The sequence below is a fragment of the Dipteris shenzhenensis genome, chromosome 27, assembly GCF_047967505.1.
Source record: "Dipteris shenzhenensis isolate YYH24624 ecotype China chromosome 27, Dip_SZ_1.0, whole genome shotgun sequence".
In the NCBI taxonomy this organism is placed as follows: domain Eukaryota; kingdom Viridiplantae; phylum Streptophyta; class Polypodiopsida; order Gleicheniales; family Dipteridaceae; genus Dipteris; species Dipteris shenzhenensis.
In genome coordinates this window covers 32,131,477-32,149,239 of record NC_141622.1, presented here as the reverse complement: position 1 = coordinate 32,149,239, position 17,763 = coordinate 32,131,477, and positions in this window count along the sequence as shown.

Below are 17,763 nucleotides of genomic sequence, written 5' to 3'. Positions count from 1 at the left end.
GCCACCACCAGTGATCTCTGCCTCGGCCTGTGCCTGAAAGCTATCCACAACATCCTCAACTGTCTCCAATCGACTCAGAGCCTCAATAACTGAATCCAGGCTCGCAACCAAGTGAGGGGGTGCCCTAGCATCCTGCAGTGCCCTCATCTCAGCTCTCAGCATCTCTATCTGCATACGAATAGTGGTGCTAGAACCTGTGCGCATGCACAAAAAAACACATGGAAATTAATATTCTATTTGGGTAATGAAAATAATATTCTATTCAATATGACTTATAATCTATTTACGTAATGAAAACTATTTGTACGTACTCCTTGATGAGGTAGATCCTATGCACCTACCGACCGGTAGATGGGCCAAATGTGTGGCTCAATATTAATCAATATTATTAATAATTCTTAATTTTGATTAGAATTTTTTCACTCTAGTCGTTGCATTTTAAAACTTAGATGTCTCAAATATTTTCTCCTTATATGTTTCCCTTTTTTCACTTTTTATCCAATATGAAACTTTTCCACATGTGGTGTAAGGACCACATTGGCCCCTATACTAAGGACAGATAGTGGAGAGGTTTGGTTAATAAGACCTTCTTTGAATGCTTTACTGCCTTGGGTTTGCAATAGATATGGAGGAGATAGAAGGATACCTAATACATTACTTTGAACGATACACAAGCAAGGCGCATCTAGTATTTCTCGGACTACACATTAAAAATGAGAGCGGGTTCACACTACAGACCTTTTAAAGCGAGAACTTTGAGAAAATAATTAAGCCTTCTCAATATTATCTATTTTGGTTGGGCAATCCACCTCAACTACTGGCCATTCCTATAGATCATCACTTGGTTCAAGACATTTTGTATAAGACTCACTCGACTTCTAGTTGTAAAAATAGTTTTGGAATGAGATCATCCACATACGTAGCAACAACAAAGGGCACAAGATCCCTAGAAGAGGATTCAAAAACTTTGAAAATTAAATCCTTGGATGTCCCTATGCAATGGGAAGGGTTGCATACGATATCTAATGTTAATTTTGGTTGAGCTCAAGTAATAAGCGTCACCGTTGCCTATGGTTGGACTAGCAAGAAAGAGACCACCCTTGCTTACAATGAAACTAGCATATAATTCCTTGAGCATGTGGTTGACATTCCATGTGTGACATAGTTTCAACGAGGGAAAGGAGATATGTAGCATCCGCACTATTTTGGTTATGAGGTGGTTCACGTGATTATTGATACAAAGTCTTTTTGGGAAAACATCTTAGTCGTTTGTAAAAGACAAGATAAATGTTGTTAACATTAGTCATAGGTTTCCCTACGGTGCAAAAAGGGATGTATGTGTGCCACAAGGCGAGCTGCCATGTAGCAAACAACATGGAATGGGATGCTTCAAATGTCGACTCTTGAAGGTTATGGAGTTCTCTCTCTCTTAAGTCTCTTATCTATGATCATTAAGGGATGATTAGGAGAGATTCAGTCATTAACAGGCTCTATTTGAACTTAGGTCTATAGTTGATCAAAACACTTGCATATATTAGCATGAATGTGGAATGAATATAGATCCACTAGAGTCCCATGTGCAATGAATGTTAGGTATTCTAGTTAAACTTTCAGTTTCTCTATGGCGTATTTCTTTCTTCTTATACATATAAGAGAAGTAGATGAATTATGGAACTAGACAACAAACATGATCAAAGTGCTAGATCTAAAGCATGCCATAGTGATAGCATAAGAATCTCAAACAGTTTATAGGCACAGACCGTAATATTCGAGTTCTTGAAGACCCATCCAAATATTCTCAATCTTGTAATATTCTTTTTTCAGTTATGCTAGAGTCTATGCATAACTTAGAAGAATTAGACATTTGCAACTCCATGTCTTCTTAAGGTCTAAGCCACTATTTCATGTCTTCTTAAGGGATATTGAAGATTTGGACTAAGCCACTATCTAGGCATTTCCAAGCTATAGCCTTATCATGCATGCTTAGTCTAATCAATCTATTGACTAATAGGGGACATATGCCTTCAACATATTTCCTAGTAGAATCGATCCTTACTAATTGCCAAATAGTTAAAGGATGATTTATCATTAGTAATTTCCCAATATATTAGGGATGATTACCCAAGCTTAAACCTAGTTTCCTTCTAAAGAACTTGCTTGTCCCAAAGTGTCTAGTCAACTTCAAGCTTTGGTCACCAACCATGTCACTAGTCAATCTTTAATGTCCAACTCCAATAGTTGACTAGTAGGTTTATGTTTGTGTATTAATTCGATAAGTCGAGCGAGTCTTATACAAAATGTCTTATTAATTTGATAAGTCGAGCGAGTCTTGTGCCTCATTAAACGTTTTTTAAATTTAAAATTTTCACATTTTAAATTTTAAATGTCGTAATTCAAAAAAAAATAAAATTTACAAATGCATTTCAAATTTATAAATACTTAAAAATTATTCCTATGAACATTTTTTCATTTAATAGAAAGAGCTCTATTTAACAAAAAAAAATCTCATTTCACATTTTAAATAAAAAATGTCGTAATTTACAAATTTCAAAAAAACATTAAAATGCATTATAAATTTTGAAATTTTTTATAATTTTCCTTATAAACTAAAATTTGATTAAATTCTACCAAAAAGAAAATGCTCCATTAAAAAAACAGAAATATAGAACTCCTAATTCAAAAATTTTAAAAAAATTTACAAATGCATTTCAAATTTATAAATATTTTATAATTATTAATATGAAAGTTTTTTTAAAATACAATTTCATATAAAAAAGCTCTATTTTGAAAATACAATTTCATTTTCACATTTTAAATAAAAAATGTCGTAATTCATAAATTTCAAAAAAACATTATATTGCATTTCAAATTTAGAAAATTTTTATTATTTCACTTTTAACCTAAAATTTTTTATTATTTCTCTTTTAAATTCTACCTCATAAAAAAAACAGAAATATTTAACATTTTCACATTTTTAATAAAAAAAGCCTCATTAAACGATTTTTAAATTTAAAAATTTCACATTTTAAATTATAAATGTCGTAATTTAAAAATTAAAAAATAAAATTTACAAATGCATTTGAAATTTATAAATATTTTATAATTATTAATATGAGCTTTTTTTATTTACTAAAAAAGGCTCTATTTAAAAAAAATAATTAATTTTCACATTTTAAATAAAAAATCTCGTAATTTATAAATTTAAGAAAAACATTAAAATGCATTTTATAATTTTTCTTATAAACTAAAATTTTAAATTACGTTTTTTAAAATTAAAATTTTCACATTTTAAATTATAAATGTCGTAATTTAAAAATTAAAAAAAAAAATTTACAACTACATTTCAAATGTATAAATATTTTATCAACGTTTTTTTATTTACTAAAAAAAACTCTATTTAAAAAAAAATTTTAATTTTCACATTTTAAATAAAAAATCCCGTAATTCATAAATTTCAGAAAAACATTAAAATGCATTTTATAATTTTTCTTTTAAACTAAAATTAAATCAAATTCTACATAAAAGAAAATGCTACATAAAAGAAAATGCTACACAAAAGAAAATGCCAACCTGGACTCTCCCGCTCCTGCTCCGTCCATCTCCGTCGAAGTCCGTTCGTCGCTCTCCGTCGCTCGCGCTCTTGCGTCGAAGTCCGGCAAATCCGAAATCGGTGAATGAGGCAGAGCTCGATCGAGGTATGCGGAATGAGGGGGGTCGCTCTCCTTTTATAATAAAAATTAGGGTTTACCTACCTCGATCGAGGTATTTTTTCCACGCGCATACATCCCGGCACATATACCTCGATCGAGGTATTGGCATGCCACCATACCTCGATCGAGGTATTCTTGACATAACCATACATCTCGTTGGCATGCCACAATACCTCGATCGAGGTATTCTTTCCATGCGCATACATCCCGGCACATATACCTCGATCGAGGTATTGCCTTGCCACGATACCTCGATCGAGGTATTGTGACATGCCCATACATCTCGGTACATCCACGTCGATGGAGGTTTTGACATGCCACGATACCTCGATCGTGGTGTGTTGGCAGAAACGAAATGCCAAGTCATGTGTCCAGCATACCTCGATCGCGGTATGTCATCCGCCCTGTTGGCTGCCCTGTCGGATGGCACATACCTCGATCGAGGTATGCTGGACATGCCACGTGACCTCGATCGAGGTTGAGCTGGATTGCCACAATACCTCGAACGAGGTAGATGTGGCATGTATAGCTGGCTTGCCAGCAAACCTCGATCGAGGTACAGGCTCGGTCCGGTAAAAAAGCTATGTACCTCGATCGAGGTATTGGCTAGGCTCAGTTGTGCTCGTGTGTGATTTTCATTGGAGCTTATACCTCGATCGAGGTATAGGAGACCGAAGCAAAACCTTTGTATTTTCACTCGAGCGGGTGTCACACTCACCCGAAAGTGGTCCGGAAGTGGACACCCTTAGCTTGCTACCTCCCTCATATGTTTGGAGTATCGTGCAAGCAATTTCAAACCCAGTCCACAAACAGGACAAGCATGGTATCCACTTGTAACAAGTTCTGCATGCGTGCATGAATGTGTTAGTATAAGACATGCATGCAAAAGAGAGTCATAAAATCATAATCCTATATTAGATACAACCACGTACCTGCGCACTCTCTATATCCTGGGTAGTCATGCATGGTCCACATCAAGATACCCCTGACCAAAATATCATTGGTATGTCTAGGAGCTCTAGAAATATCAAAGACCCACACTCCTCTCCATAAGATCTGTAACTCCTCTATCAAAGGTGCCATGTATACGTCCATATTTTTGGCCTTGTACTTCCTTGGCACAAGTAGTGCAAGCATGAGGTGTCCCTTCTTTATTGTTAGCCATGGTGGGATATTGTAATTCACCAAGTCTATGGGCCATGTTGACCAAGATGTCGAGCATAACCTGAAAGGATTCATGCCATCCATGGCGAGCCCAAGATGTAAGTTTCATGGCTCCCTCGCAAAGTCTGGCCACTGATTGTCTATGTGCTTCCAAGCTACACAATCTGCGGGAATCCTCGATGGGTCATCAGTGGACCGATGAGATGCATGCTCACTATGGATTTGCATCGGAACATGTGCTGTATTCTTGCAAAGATGGGAAAGTGTCTCAAGAACTTTACCGGTATCTGCTCACTCTGCAAGTCATCTCTATATCATTGTTCCCCACACTTCACACAACTAGCCAAATCTCCATGCTCATGACGAAAGAGAATACGGTCAATAAGGCAATCATGGATAGTATCATAATCCATACCCACCGTTGTTAGCATCTACTTCACTTCATCTCTTGATGCGGGCATGGTATTTGGTACAGGCAACATCTTCTGGAGAAACCTATCATAAATTTAAACATACATAGGCTTCGAATAATGATGATCCTCAAAGCAACAAAGAAGTCATGTCACTAATCCTATAGCTTAGAATACCTGTAAGACATTAAGCAAGCTTAGAATCCTACAGCTTGACATTGAGCAAACATTTACAGACTCCTGCATTCTTTGAATTAGAGTGACAGAAATCTATATTTGTTTGCTCAATGGTAGGCTATTGAAGCTTCACGTGGGAAAAAAGAGAAGGAAAGAGAGAGGAAAAGAGAGGAAAAGAGAGGAGAAAAAGAGAGGAGAGGAAGGAGAAAAGAGACGAGAAAAAAGATAGAAAAAGAGAGGAGATAAGAGAGCAAAAGAGAGAAAGTGAAAAGAGAAAAAGTGGGGATAAAAGAGAAAAAAAGAGAAGGAAAGAGAGGAGAAAAGAGAGGAAAGGAGAGGAAAAGAGGAGATAAGAGAGAAAAAGAGAGGAGAAAAGAGACGAAAAGAGAGGATAAAAGAGAGAATGATAAAAGAGAGTCACAATTAAAACATACATAGGCTTCAAATAATGATGATTCTGAAACATACATGATGATTCTCAAATCAAACAATATCCAAATAATAAGTCAAATCAATGCGGGAACCATACCTCATTAAGGCTGAGACACTTGTATCCGACCACCCATAGTTTGGTTGTAGATTCAAGATTGAGACAAGCCCATAGTTTAGACATCCTAGCACCCTCGTACAACTGTGTTGATTGCAACTCTCACATTTTGACCTCAGACTTTGACATCACATGTACATGTGATGTAGTGCCCCTAAAAATAGAATCCATCATGTCCACCATACCCTCGTCATCATCCGGGAGACTATAGTCTAGCTCAAAGTGTGAAGGTATATGTGCACCCTCGCCACCCTCCTCATCTTGTTTCAAGATTTCATGTAATTATAAGATCTTGTCTCAAGGTTTCATGTCATAATGGTATCCAATATTAACCATCCACTCAAATAGCATTGACTTACCGATGATCCATCACCACGTGCAACACCAATGGTGGGTATTGGTTTAGGATCCTCCCCATACATCCGTAAGTGGTGCATGATAATACGACGTTGATGTTATACTTCTCGCTTGCAATGAGTGCAATGACAATGCCATTCACTATGCCTATATGGTCAAAGTGATACATGAACCAAAACCCACTTCTGTTGAGCATGCCATGGGAAAAGAAAAATGGGAGAAAGCCATGGATGAAGAAATGGATGCCTTGGAAGCAAATGCTAAATGGGAATTGGTGCCTTTGCCTAAATACAAGAATGCAATTGGCTGCAAGTGGGTTTATAAGGTGAAGCACAATGCATATGGTTTTGTGAACAGATACAAGGCAAGATTAGTTGTCAAGGGGTATGCACAAACATATGGCATTGATTATGAAGAAACATTTAGTTCGGTTGCAAGGATGGCAACCGTGAGAGCAGTCATTACTATGGCTGCATCAAAGGGATGGTCTTTACATCAGATGGATGTAAAGAATGCCTTCTTGCATGGTGATTTGCAAGAAGAGGTATGTATGGAGCAGCCACCAGGTTATGTTCATGTTGTTCATCCTGAGTTTGTTTGCAGGTTGAAGAAGCCTTGTATGGCTTGAAGCAAGCACCTAGAGCATGGTTTGACAAGATAGGACATTATCTTGTCACTATTGGTTTTCAGATTTCCAAGGCAGATTTCTCACTTTATGTGACAAAAACAGAGAAAGGAATTATGCTGCTTGTCATTTATGTTGATGATTTGATCATCACAGGTGATAGTGATGAAGATATCCTTCATGTGAAAATGCTATTGAAGCAAAAGTTTGAGATGAAGGATTTGGGAGAGCTGCGTTACTTCTTGGGCATTGAGGTGATTAGATCCACAAGTGGGATATGGCTCTTGTAGAGGCAGTATGGATTGGACATGCTGTCTAAATATGGAATGACAGGCTGTAAGCCTATTTCAGTTTCATAGGATCAAAATGTGAAGTTGAGCGCAGATGTAGGTGAGCTTTTGGAAGACCCCACTATGTACAGATGCATAGTAGGAAGTTTGATTTATATGACTATTACTAGGCCAAATTTGAGCTATGCTGTTGGGTTGGTAAGTTAGTTTATGCAAGCTCCAAGGAAACCGCATTTGGATGCGGCTAGATGCATACTGAGGTATGTGAAGTCCACATTGTAGTATGGACTATTTTATGAGACTGGGATTCACTGTTGAATGGATACACTGATGCTAATTTGGCTAGTAGTATTTTTGATAGACGATCTACCAGTGGAAATGTGTTCTCTTTTGGGAGTGCTGCAGTCACTTGGAGCAGCAACAAACAGCCTACAGTTGCCTTGTCGAGCACAGAGGCTGAGTACAGGGGTGCAGCAATGGTTGCATGTGAGGTAGCTTGGTTGCGTAAGCTACTTTATGATATGCATCAGTATACAGATGGGCCGGTTGTCATTTATTGTGACAACATGAGCATTATACACTTGCCAAATAATAACAGTCTATCATGCTAGAACAAAGCACATTGAGATGCATTATCACTATGTGCAAGAGAAGGTTCTAGTAGGTTTTATTGATCTAGTTTATGTCAGCATAGAGGATCAAGTAGCTGACATATTCATGAAGGCATTGGGTGAAGAGAAGCTACGCAAGTTCAGAGACCTGCTTGGTGTGCAAGAATTGGGATTGAGCTTGAGGGGGAGTGTTGAGATATCGAGCTCCACTCGTGATATGCTAGGGTGACCGTTGTGCATTTATGTCACCGACTTGTTAGCTGCAGATGCAGTTGGTACACTGCCCATGAATAATAGCTAGATGACAGCGCCCATGAATAATAGTTGGATGACAGCTATCTTTATGTACTCTAGTTAGTGGCTCAATTAGTATGCGACCTAGGTTAGCTGAGTTTGGTTTGAGACCCACATATAGGGTTCACCTATTCCTTTTATACTTAGAGAGTTCTTTTTGGCTTTTCACAACTAAGAAGAGGAAAACTGTTTTTAGCATCCACCTTTGTGTGTATTGCCCCATTGTGTATGTGAGAAAGCTGCAAGTGAGACTCCTTACTTCTCTCCCACTCTCTCCATAGGGTAAAGGGGGGGGTGAAGGTGGAGGGGGGGAAAAAAGGGGGGGTGGAGGTGGAGAGGGGGGGTGGTGGAGGTGGACGGGGGAAATATTGGAAAGGGGGGGAAATGGGTGGTGGAGGTGGGGGGGAAGGGAATGGGGGATGGAGGTGGAGATGGGGGGGGGAAGAGGGAAGGGGGGGAAGGAGGTGGAGGGGAGGAGGAGATAGGGGGTGGAGGAGGAAAGAAAGGGGGTGGTTGGAGGAGATGGGGGGTGGAGGAGGAAAAAAGGGGGTGGTGGAGAAGATGGGGGGGTTGGGGGAGATGGGGTTGTCAAGAGAGGTAGAGAGATGGAGGAGATGGGGGGTAGAGAGAGATAGAGAGATGGAGATGGGGGGGGTGGGGGAGATGGGGGGTGGAGGTGGAGGGGGAAAAGGGGAGATGGGTTGTAGAGAGAGGTAGAGAGATGGAGGAGATGGGGGTGGAGGGGAAAAAGGGGAGATGGGGTCTAGAGAGAGGTAGAGAGATGGTGGAGTCGATGGTGATGAAGATCGGACAAAAGGGGGGATGGGGTGTAGAGAGAGGTAGAGAGATGGTGGAGTGGAGGGTGATAGAGATGGGGGGTGGTGGAGGAGATGGGAGGTGGAAGTGGAGGGGAAAAAGGGGAGACGGGGTGTAGAGAGAGGTAGAGAGATAGGGGAAGGGAAAAGGATGGTTACCTTGAGTGGGGGAGATGGGGGACGGACGAAAAAAGTGGAGGTGGTGGGGAGGAAGATGATGGGAGGTGGAGATGGAGATGGAGATGGAAGGGGGGGTGATAGAAAAAGTGGTTGTGGAGGGGGGGTTTGATGGAAAAACTAATGGTGGTGGTGGTGGAAATGGTGGACGGAAGTTGAAGGACGGAAAATAGAGATAGACAGAAAATATGAGGGGTTAACAGAATTTAGAGAAGGAAGTGGTTAGCAAAAGTGTGGGGAAAGGAATGAGGGGGGTTGGTGTTAATTTTATAGGATGTGGGGGGAGTAAGGGTTAATTTTAAGTGTTTAGTGTATTAATATGATTTTGTAAGTCAACATTATCCTTTTGCATCATTTGGAAGCATTTTTTCACTCCTTTGCCTTGAGGGATGTATCTTGAATGGTTTTTTGGAGGGGGTTCTTTTTCACACATGCAAGCACATGCTCCACTTTCACTTCAGGTGCTAACCTCCCTGGCAGTGGCGCCAACTGTTGTCTCTGTTTTACCCAAATGCAGGTTTTGAGGGTGTTGGTCACCTACAATCGTGTCGTTGCTCATTCAGCATAGGTGTTCACAAGTGTAGCATAGGTCCTCGGGTTGTCTTCCGGTGAGAGGTGTAGGCTAAAGCATGGAAAGCAGATCTCATGCGTGCCTGAATGAGAAAGAGGGTTTGACTAACGATTGATGGAGGCTCTCGCCTCCATGGGAGTTCAAGGGTTTAGAAGGGGATTTTAAGGTTAGAAACGGGGACAAGGTTGAGAGAGTTAACTAGGAGTTCCAGGGTTCAAAGTGGGTTGCAGGGTTTTGGAGGAGTCCAAGGTTGAGGAGTGGAGAGCTAGTCTCCTTCGTGGATTCAAGGGGTAAGGGTTAAGGAGGAGGGAGGGAGGAGGAGGAGGAGGAGGAGGGAGGAGGAGGGAGGAGGAGGAGAAGGGAGGGAGGGAGGAAGGAGGAGGAGGAGGAGGGAGGAGGAAGAGGAAAAGGGAGGAAGGAGAAGGAGATGGGAGGAGGAGGAGGAGGAAGGAGGAGGATGAGGGAGGAGGAGGAGAGAGGAAGGAGAAGGAGAAGGGAGTTCAAGGATAGAGAGTGCAAGGGTAAGGGCATGCTAGAACACGATAGTGAAAGAGAGCATGGACGCAATGGAGATTGATTGCATGAACACAATAGTGAGCTTGAACACTGAACCCTAAAGAGTCGGAGCTTCATTTCATTGAGAGATATTTATACCTTTTGGTCTCTACACAATCTGTAGGTACCTCTATGGTGGGAGATGTGGCACCCTAAACCCACCGTGCTTATGCAGTTACGTCTATTGTTAAGGTCTCACTACATGGGGTTACCATGCATGTCCTGTTTGTGGTCCTTTGCTAGTTGCTTCACGGGAAGATGCATTGAATAAGGTCATCTATGAGAATCACCATCGATTTCTCCCACCTGATCATCCTAGATATGTTGCCCCTTGGAATGAAGTCCCCCCATAGTCACTCACTACAGGAGATTGGATGAGAATTTGGGACCGTTCCACCACTCCTCCTCCACTTCGCATGAGCCCGCAAGGTTTGTAACTATTTTGTGCTATATTGAATGGAAATAAAGATTGCATGCTAACACCATCTTTTGTTTAGATAATCTTTTATCGGCTATCATATTGGTCCCACCTCAAGATCAATCACTTGCTTGATCCCATGCATATCTTCAAGGATGTGGCCTTAGAACCATTTGGGAACATTTGAATGGGACACAAGATTCCATAGGCATAAGTGAGGATCCACACACCACAGGGAGGATACGTGAAGCTTGGCCACAAGAGAGGCCAAATGGGCACATATTTTCACCTCGTGAACCATGGAAGTTATCAAAGCTAGAGATGGTGGCAGTGAAGCGAGCTAACTACAATTCGTATTACAATCTCATGATTGGCACAAGATGCTCCAAGTAAGTATGACTTGGCATAATCTCTTTTTCCTTCCAAAGTTGTGAGTGTAGAAGCAACTAATCAACCATCGCTCATGTGTTAAGCTCATACTACCTACTATCATTTCTCATAGTGCATCGAAGGACATGAAGGATTGTATTTACAAGATGGGCAAGCTTGTGAGGTACTTTACACTATACAAAATATGAAGCATATCAATGCTCCATGCAAGGTTTTTATATTCCTAATATGGTGCACTTTTTTCTTTCTAGGTATGTGAGCTCAAAGGAAATAGATCCCACCATGCTTGAGGATACTTGAGTTACATTTAGTGGAGGAGACCTTTCCATGTTCTATTCTCACAAGCTAACTACCTGTCATAGTGCATTTGGTGGATGAGATTGCTATATGTGGCACTGTATATGCATGATGGTTGTTCTTCCTCAAGCTCTTCATGAAGACCTTGAAGGGTTTTGTGAGGCAAAATACAAGGCCCAAAGGTAGCATGGCCGAGGGTTGGTTGGTACAAGAGTCACTTGTATCTATTTTTGAGTTTCTTGTTGATGTGGATACTCGTGTGGATAGCTGTCTCCCACGACTATGGAGAGATGACAAAGACCTAAGGATGACCTCTATTGTGCCTCAAGAGAAAGAACGAAGCAAAGTATTGGAGATGAAGTTGGTTAATAATGTCAACCTCTATTGCATGGTTAATAATGATGTGACGAAAAGATGGGTGACAAGATACGAGGATGCAAAGGCAAGAAGACAAGGAGAAAGGGCCCTCTTTCATATGCACCACGGATCTCGTGTGCAATACCCTCAGCATCTAAGAGCACTTCCAAAGGATATTCATGTGGATTGGCTACTTAATGAAATGGAGAGACCAGAGAGAGACGAGGGGATGCATATCACAATGGAATAATGTTACGGAAAATATATTTCTGATATATATATCTTGTTTTGGACATTATTATTTTAGTCAAGTGTGACTATGGCAAAGTACTCCATAGGAGCGCACTTGATGCGACGGGGGTCCTAGTGGATACTTCGTGTGGTTATAAGTTGGGAACGCTTGACTAGCTTGTGTTTTGCTATGCTAGATGGTCGGTATTGTGGATGATTCCATGTTAATATTGACGTCGCTAGTGCTATTGTGCTTTGAGCACGGTTATGTTGGGATCGGTTGATTCAGTGATTCGTTCAATCAATTGTTAATAACTAATGTAATTGGCAGTTTGAGTATAGGTGATGGAACTCATAGCAAGGATTAGAGTTAGAGCGAGGGTACCGATCGAGGTGTCACATAGCGCATTATATATGGCCATGGGCCAATTTTGTATTTGTTTTATTATTGCAAGTTTGAGCAATATATTTTGTTGAGGACATAATTCATTTTGGGACCTAAGATGGATATGTAAAGCAAATCCCTCATTTTTGGATGAGAGGGATAATTTTGGCTCCTTGATGCTTTTATGAAACATCATAAATACTCTAGATGAGGAAGCATGAGCCACTCATCTAGGGGGGGGGATTGTACCCAGTCTGTTGTCACTCTCATGGTGTGATTGTGCTTTTTCCTTCTCGAATTGATTATGTGGTGAATTTGTGTGTTGAAAAGATTACCTTTTGGTTTCAGTGGTATCAGAGCTTTGGACATGCTCTTGTGAAGAAAAGAAAGTTTGAAGCTTCCTCGTGTGGATTCAAAAAGAAAAAGACACCTTGAAAAGAGAAGTTTTGTGGAGGATTCAAGAGGACGTGTGCAGAATTAGAGCTCGTGGGGGAGAGAAGTGTGCATCCAGGGACGTAACCCACTGGCTCAAGGCTCACTTTAGCCTTCAATGAATCGGCTTTGAAGATTGCACCCAGCAACAGACAGCTGCAGGATATTTAATCTCCTTGGCTGCATACGGTCGCCCGTATGCTCCAGAGTCCACAAAATCTACAGTGTTCACATAGCCTACATCATCATCCACAAAATTGTCTTGGCTCGCATGATTTCTTCCTCTATCTGCATGCTCAACATAGTCTGGGCCATGCAGTAGTCATCGCGTGCGCAAACACCAGACTCTACCCGTGCAAATTTGGAAGCCGCCTCCTACTGACTCTCGGTAATTTAGAGTTCACAGTTATTGCCATCATCTCTGGAGCCAACCATTGCATGCGCTGTATCTGCATACTTGCAGTCACTGGCAACAGCAGCCTCTGGCCCTTGGGCCTCTGTCAACGTGGTGCAACCCCACAACCTCTAGAGACTTTGGGACTTGGGAGTCTTCTTTCACGCGAGCTCGTTGACAGACCCTTGTTGAAGTATTTTGGGAGTCTCATCTCTGTTGCATGCCCGTTTGCAGCGTGTAGACCTATCGTCAAGTCTCACAGTCCTGCAAATCTTCAATAGCACCGCCGGTTTTGGGAGTTACCTCGATCGTGATCATTGCTTACAGGACTATAAGCCGTCGGCCCGTATCGTTTTTTTTTTTGGGTAATTTTGCATCAAATGTCCTAAGGCCTTTATGAATTGGTATTAAAATTTTTTTTTTTTTTTAAGAAAGAAAGAAAGAGATGAAAAGGAGAATGCAACAAGTCGTATACGAGGCTCAACAAGGTGATCAGAGCTCAATAAGGCGAAGACCATTGCCAATTTTGAATGCTTGAATCAAGAAGGCGATTGGAACCACAAATCACCGAGCAATTAATTGGAGATCAGTTGAGCGCATAAATGACTACGAGCGACATCATCGGACACATATCTCCCACTCTAGTCCTTTCTACCTCCGATCAAAGAGCGAGATAAGTGATTTCTTTTTGCTTTATATTTCATACACTTAGTATCTTCTGCCATCCGTTGTCTTACCATACACTTCAATCACATCTTTATTTCATCCGTTTAATTCTCATACACTTAATGTCTTTATTTTTCCTCCATTCTGCTTTATTTGTACTTATTGCATTATCATGGCGCAACAGCCACAACCACCCATGCTCCAAGAGCAGCTAGACGCACTTCAGACACAGTTGACCGATGAGCGTGAACATAGGGAGAGATTAGAAAAGAAAATCAATGGTAAGAAAAGGAAGAGACATTCATCTGACGATGAGTCATCTGATGATGATTCTGACAATGATACTATTATCAGGATAGTCAAAGCCACATTGAGAGCACAAAATTCGAGGAAGAAGAGTAAGATAAGTAGAAAAGCTTTCTCATTTCAAAATTTTGATGGAAAGAAAGAAGCACGCACTGTCTTGTCTTGGATCAGTCACAGCAAGATGATTATTTTTTAGGGGAGAAATTCTCTAAAAAACAAAAGATTAAATGTGCTGCAAATCATTTAGTAGAGAGTGCTGCACTTTGGTGGAACATCACTAAGCATAGTAAAAGGCAACCAAAATCTTGAAAGTCTTTTCAAAAGCTCATCAAGAGAGATTTCCTTCCCTCACATTTCAAAGCAAAAGCTAGACAACAATGGGATACTTTTAGGCAGTTCGATAAGGAAATGATTTCCACATATATTGATAGATTTTGGCAAACGTTGATCCAATTACAATCCTTAGAGAAAGTTAATGAGCGATATCAATGCAAGAAGTATGTGGCAGGTCTAAAGTCTAAGTTGAGAGTCGAGATTAACACGTTTCATCCTCGCTGATTGAGCTCAACAATTTCTCTTGCAATGAATTGTGAAAGGAAGAATGGGATCCCAAAAGAAGGGAAAGATTCAGAATGGCATGTACCCTTCATAAGAAAAAGAGATTTGATAAAAAGCCCTTCTTTAAATCTAAAAATGGTTTTGCTCCATAGAAGACAGATTCTTCTTCGAAGCCAAACGGTGGGAATTTTCCAAAGAAAGAAATAAGGTGCTTCAAGTGCAATAAGGTGGGACACATAGCCACTAAGTGTCCTGAAAGAAAGAAGACCCCGACGGTGAAAGTGCACATGATTGACGATGAAGTAGCCAAGCAAGAGGGAGGTAAGTATGATTGTCATGCACTTCTAAAGATGAAAGGTTTCATTAATGGCAAAGAGGTTGTTATTTTGCATGACGATGGTAGTACACATGATTTCATTTCGGAAAGAACCTTAGCAAAGCTAAACCTAGAGTCTCTCCCATCCAACTATAAGGTCAAAGATGCTTTTACCAAAATAGAGTACAATTGTACTAGAGAAGTCAAGAATCTTGAAATCACAATCAAACCCTACAAGGATACATGAGACTTTCTAGTGGCACCCATACAGGCAGTGGACATCATCTTAGGAATGCCATGGAGGCATCAATATAATCCTAAGATAGATTATGATTCACATGAGATGTGGATTGAGAAGGACTATCTGAAAAGCTCAATGAAACCTGATATCAGTCCTTTACTCAACCACACACAAGCCAAAAGAGCAATTAGGAAACGAGAGAAGACATATCTAATTTTGGTGAATACGGTAATGGCTACTCAGCCAAACACTAAGCCTATACACCAAAAGTTTCTTTCTCAATTTTCTCATTGTTTCTTAGAGGATTTACTGCCTAGACTACCATGTTCTCGACCTGAAGATCATAGGATAGAAATCCTACCGGGCAATACTCCACCTTGCAAAGCTCCTTATAGAGTCAACCAGTTAGAGCAAAAGGAAATACAAAAGCAAGTGGACGAATTGATAGAGAGAGGATTGATAAGACCCAGCAGTTCTTGTTATGGAGCACCTGTCTTATTAGTCAAAAAGAAAAATGGAACTTATCGAATGTGCATAGACTATCGTGCACTAAACAAAATCACAATGAAGAACAAATATCCAATCCCTAGGATTGATGATCTTTTGGAAAAATTGAAAGGGGCCAAGGTCTTCAATAAGATAGATCTCAAATCCGGCTATCATCAAGTTCGTATGGTAGAAGAGGATATATACAAGTCTGCCTTTAGAACTCAAACGGGACATTATGAGTTCTTAGTTATGCCTTTTGGGCTAACTAATGCTCAGCTAGCTACTTTTAGTAGAATGATAAACCGAATCCTTCTTAAACACCAAGATTGTGTGGTAGTATTTTTTGATGATATTCTAGTGTTTAGCAAAGATGTTGAGGAGCATAAAGAACATCTGAAGCTAGTCTTTTCACTCTTGAAAGAAAATCAATTGTACATAAATCCTAAAAGGAGCAGTTTCTTTCAAGATCGGATAGAGTATTTGGGTCGCATTGTATCCATCAATGGGATTCGAGTAGATCCAAAGAAGATTGAGTGCATAGTCACATGGCCTAAACCCCAAGATATATATGAATTAAGATCATTCTTGGGATTGTGTAGCTTTTATAGAAAGTTCGTCAAGAATTTTGCATACATTACACACCCATTGACAGACCTTCTTAGAAAAGCTAAGCATTTCTTATGGACTGAGCATCAAGATAAATCTTTTATAGCTTTGAAAGAAGCTCTCACACAAGTTCTTGTGTTGCAACTACCCGATTTCTCTAGACCACTCTTTGTAGTTGTAACCGATGCTAGTGGATATGGAATTGGAGCCGTACTTATGCAAGATGGACATCCAATAGCATATGAGAGTCGAAAATTAAAACCAGCAGAATGCAATTATAGTACATATGATAAAGAATTAACCAGTGTTGTGCATGCTTTGTGAATGTGGAAACATTATTTGATGGGATCTGAGTTTCTTATCAAAACTGATCAGCAAAGTATCAAGCATTTGTTGACTCAGCCACTTATATCCGATAGGCACATCAAGTGGGCATCATTTATACAGAGTTTTCAGCCCATGATTCAGTATCAACCTGGAAAAGAAAATGTAGTTCTGATGCTCTTAGCAGAAAGCCAAGTATTAATCACATCACTGCTGTAGAGACCTAGACTTTCGAAGGTATGAAGAACTCTTATCAAGGGGATCCAGACTTCTCCGATATATGGAACAAATTAGAAAATAACAATTGGAATCCTATGTGGGACTATTCATGCAATGATGGATACCTCTTTTATCAAAAGAAATTATGCATCACTCGACCCTTTAGACAAATTGTGATGGAGGAAATGCACCAACCACCATATATGGGACATAGGGGAGTGACTGCCACTTTACAAGTGATAGCAAGAGAATTTCATTGGCCTACTATAAGAGAAGATGTGGCTAAGTTTGTAGCCAAATGCATCACTTGCCAGAAGATCAAGAGTTACAAAGGAAAGACCCCAGGATTGCTAATGCCTTTGCCTATTCCTATGCAACCTTGGAAACAAATATCTATGGATTTCATAACAGGTTTTCCTACTATAGCGAATGAAAATGATATGATTTGGACGATAGTAGATCACTTTAGTAAGCAAGCTTATTTCATCCCATGCAATAAGACTTTAACAGTTCAGCAAGCTGCACATTTATTCATCAAGCATATCTTTGTTCATCATGGCTTGCCAAAGATTATAGTGTCTGATCGAGATGTCTGATCGAGATTCGAAGTTTTGCAGTAATTTCTGGATTGCATTATTTCATAATCTAGGCACTAAATTAGACTTCTCATCAGCTTTTCATCCAAAATCGAATGGACAAACTGAAGTTACAAAAATACTATTCTGGATATGATAAGAGCTTATGTGGGAAGTCAACCAAAGACTTGGGACAAATACATTCATCTCTTACAATTCGCTGATAATAATACTCCTCATTCTGCAACTGGAAGAG